Genomic DNA, 4551 nt, shown 5'->3' with positions numbered 1-4551 from the left:
CGTCAACCTGGGGGACCAACTTTGTTTGAAAAATCTTGGTATAATACTCCTATCTCCAGCTGAAGTCTTCACTGTGGAGAGAATAGACAAAAAGACCACTGAAGATGATGACGAATACACAGAAGTTGTTTTGAGCCATCTTGATCTGCAAAGCAACCACAATTGTGTCATGTTTTCAAGGTAAGACACTTTGGGTTTTCATCAAAGTTCAACATTTAACTGAAGTCCGTTTGTCACAAATATTCACATTAAAACTATATGAAAACCTCTGATTCCTCGATGAACTCTTTTCATCGGAAAGCGTGGTAAATGTGTTTTATAGAAGAATATTTATTTCAGGCACCCATGTTTTTCAGTCATATTCATATAATGAATATTGAAAGCAATACATCATTGTAAGTGCACTGATCCACCAGTGCACTTGCGATCCAATCATGCCTAGTTTGTGGAATAGAATCAAATGTTGCTTATTCTTCAGAAATCTCTACTGGCCTAGCTTCAAAACAAGTGAGACAACAGAAAGTGCTGCTACATTGTAAAACCTAATTTCTTTAAGCTTAATAGAAAACAAGGATTCTTGTGAATTTAAAATGACTTGAAACGGCAAGAATCTCTAACCCCACCTTTTTTTTGTTATCTCTACAGGTCAGGAGCTGACATCTCCACCCATTTGTTCCTTCCTCTGCTTGTGGCATTGCCTTTATATTACATGTGTCTTTAAAAAAAGGCAACCCAGAAATCCCTGGAAGAGAAAAAATAAAGTCCTGCTAATTAAAGAAGGTCTGTTTAGTAACCATAGTCATTTAGTAGAAATTTATCTAGCACAACAATCCTTCTTGGACATGATTATAGTAATAGACAAAAAAATGTTCATTACAGACTAAAAACTTTTGAAGTTTTCATCATTTGATAATGGATGGAGGAATGTCACTATCCTTCTCTTCTTGTGATCATTAACCCAGGGGTGAAAGTAAGAGGGTACGGTCGGGTACTGCGTACCCTTAAAAGATTTAGCGGGGGTACGCAGTACCTGCAAGAGAGGGGAGCGGCTGTCAGCTGGAAAGAATCAATGGGTTCACTGTGCAGCTGTGAGTGCTCCCACTAATCAATCGTATCTGATTAGTTTTTCAAGAACAATCTAAAACACGACTTAATCAGTTATTTTTTTTTTTCTCATTTCATATCGTTTCTGAACTGTTCGTGCTTTAGTAGAGCAGGGCTGCAACACGTCGATAGCGGAAGGTTTTGAGTCGATCTCGGCATTAGGTGACAAACTGAACCAGCTGAGACCAGCACGTCCTTATCAAAACATTCGTAACTTTATTAAATAACAAAAAAAAAACATGTTCAAATTAATGACCCAACAAAAATAATAATCTCAGTAAGTATTGTTCCAACAAGGTGTTGCGCAATTCTGTGCGTTTCGCTTCCATAACCTATATAACTAGCAGAGCAGGAGTTTAAAATTAACTAATCAACCACCGCTGTGTTCAGGGAGCGCTTATTAATTATCGCAAAATAAATATCAAGCCTGAAGACCTATTATCATAACGGACTAAATGTTTTTAGCGTAATCTGTGCTCGGCTCGAGGAGTGCAGGCGGTTGCCACGGCAACGGGTGTCCTTAAATGGCATTGAAATAAAATCCAGTCCAACATCTGGTTTGAGTGAATCCTCTGGAACCTGTTGGAGGAAAATATCCCAACTTCAGAAGATGAGCTTTTAACCTAACAGAGCTCTGTGGTTCCTCCTATCAGTATGAGAGTCAGGGTGAGGAGGCGTCATGTTAGGAAGATGAAGTGGAAGCTGCAGGATCTTCAGAACAAACAGGTCATGATGCTGGGCTACTGATTATCCCTCTGTCTTGACACAGGATCAATATAACCAGTTTAAAAGCTAAAATGAATGGTTATATGCCAGACATTGAAAACTGGGATGCACTCCATGCCATGATGTCCAGAATTTAGGTATCATGACATCTCACAGTGTTAACATTGGAGCAGTGGGCTGAGGAAACACAGCTTTATTTTGTAGCAATTCAAGAGCTACCCAGCTTATATCGCTTCGCGAAAAAATTCATCAGCACAGAAACTCCAAAGCACACAAAGAAGCAATTATATATATATTTATAGTTCCCCCAAGAATTTAAAACTACTTTCACCCCTGCATTAACCAAAACCATGTCATAGCGTGGTCCACATTTGATGACAGCTAAAAACATTGGTCAATTGTTGCAAAATGGAAAATGTGACCACAATATATTTCAAATATGGGAAAAAAATTTCCAAGTGGGAAATGCCTGTAGGAAAATGTTGCATGTTGTTCCCCACCTGTGTCACATGAAAATGTTTCCCATACGCGAATGCTGCACATATGGCTTTATTCATTTTTAACGCATTTTTTTCTGTCACATGTGGAATTTTTGTCAACAAGCTTCCACATGTTTCTACGTAATATCATTTCAATATATAAAATACCTGGTTATGTTCCAGCAAGTGAAGTGTATGTTTTTCCAAGTTATACGTTTTGAGAAAAACTATTTCAACTGTGCTTTTTGTCACATGTGAAATGTGTGCCCACATTTGCATGTTGATAAGGTTGTGTGTTTGACTCCAGCTTTGCTCACAATTAGTTGAAGCATCTTTCAGCAAGACACATAAATCCAAGACGCACACCAATCTGAAGACGGTTGCTTGAATGTATGACTGTTTCGACTGTGTTCAGATTACACATTTTACCTGAATAGTTATAGATTTTAGATGCCTTGTGCGATTAAACATGAGCACCACATGTAATAGCAGCAGTTTCACATGTGTTTCACATATGTTTTATATATTATATCTTCAAAATTCACCGAAATTGCATTTGTCATGAGCATAACACGCATTTTTGCATGTATCACATAGAGTAGAGTGAGGTGAGTTTGTGCCAGTTTTTTACTTGAAGCGACTTTAAAGCAAAGCTGCATCATCCAATAGTTTTGAGCTAACTTCGTGCTAGCTACATAAACTCATAGAGTAGCCTACCAAAGCAAGAAAACATGTGAAAAATGTTTTCAAACTTGTCCTCAACTGTTCACACACAAAATTAAAAAACCTTAATCCTAACCCATAATTTTATTTTATTTTATTTTTTACTTAAATGTGTCTTCATCTGTTGAATGAAGATTATCTTCTTTTTAGAATGAATAAAACAACTCTTTGAAAATGAGAGGTCAAATGACCAATTGCTTATATGTTTCCCTAGAAACAAGGGAAGACACAACTTCCCCGCTGACGTAAATCATCCAACTCTCCCCTATTTCTCATAGTTAAATTTAATGTAAAATTCCCATGAGTAATCACATTCACATGGAAACTTTATATGTTTTTCTTTAGCAAAGATATATACATATATACAATATATATATTACTCTGCCTTTTTTATGCCGTGTATGCCTTTAGTGGGAAATCAGGAAATATTTAAATTCACCAAGGCTTCCTAGATGAAAGATAAAGAAAAAAAAAAAGACTGATGAGTGACCTTCCTCATATAGCAGGGGGCTATTCTTCTGACAAAACAAAATAGTTATTTTTAGCTGAGGTTACTAGAAGTACACACTGTGCTTACTCCAGTGGCATCTGACTGCAAATGAGATGTGGAAGTAAAAGAAGAAGCAGCTTGTTACAGAAAAGAGGAATTTACCATTTAAGGCATGAACTTAAGGTCACCGAACCCATTTTCTTGGGTTCACTGAAGGAATGTATTTTTTTTTTCTCTTGTGTCAAATTAAAATGAAGCTCTTCACATGGCTGTTATCTTGACTTCTGAAGGAAAATGAAGCTGTAAACATCAGACCCAGGAATATTTTTGGTCACTTTTTGCACTGACAGCTAACACGAAGCCTCTGATGTAATGGAAATCTTCTTGTATTCTTCTTATGCTTTCTCCTCTGTTCAAGTAAACCACGTTGAATGTGTGAAATTGCTCAAAAATGATTAAAAGATTCAGTGAAATAAAAACTGCTTTAATTATTACTTCAGACTCTGATATAAATGTCACATAGTCTAATGTGAATTGTGAAGGTGTGTGGCGTATTCACTGAATATCAACCCGATTACTTGAATGCTCTTGGTTTTGCTCATGAAGTTGCTGCTAGGTGCAGAGAGGATAATCATGGTGCCTTTTCAACTTTATGTTTCAATTTCACAAGTTTAGTCACTCCAAAGTGGGCGAACAACATGCATTTTTGAAAGTGCATATTTGCTTAGTAGGATAAATGGTATCAGTTCCTTAACTAGCGACTTGCAAATCATAAAAAAAAAGCTTTGAGAGTAAAAGCCACACCCTGGCAGCTTCCCTTCTTCTGGTTTACCCTTGCAGTGCTCCTTCTTTTTGATTAAAGAGAAAAGGGAGGACTGCATTCTAGAAGAAGGAGATCAGATGTGCTACAAACTGATTTGTTTTAGAAAATCTGGATCTGGCCTTGCGTATAGTCTGGACTGAGTAAAGAGACTTTTCCTTCTGTTACAGCAGTTTGAATAATAGGACTCTAACATGTTTGGCAGGGGG

General features: G+C 37.1%; 1 long non-coding RNA gene across 1 annotated transcript; it reads left to right on the top strand.

Annotated features, from left to right (window-relative positions):
- The first annotated feature begins 90 nt into the window (after window positions 1-90).
- On the top strand, window positions 91-900 carry LOC107836207 (uncharacterized). The gene is made up of 2 exons (XR_001662074.1): window positions 91-180; window positions 646-900. It is a non-coding gene; the product is annotated as an uncharacterized LOC107836207 (long non-coding RNA).
- The last annotated feature ends 3651 nt before the right edge of the window (window positions 901-4551 follow it).

Source organism: Poecilia formosa, unplaced genomic scaffold (genome assembly GCF_000485575.1).
Source record: "Poecilia formosa unplaced genomic scaffold, Poecilia_formosa-5.1.2 Scaffold44, whole genome shotgun sequence".
Taxonomy (NCBI): domain Eukaryota; kingdom Metazoa; phylum Chordata; class Actinopteri; order Cyprinodontiformes; family Poeciliidae; genus Poecilia; species Poecilia formosa.
This window is presented reverse-complemented; position numbering and strand designations above follow the sequence as displayed.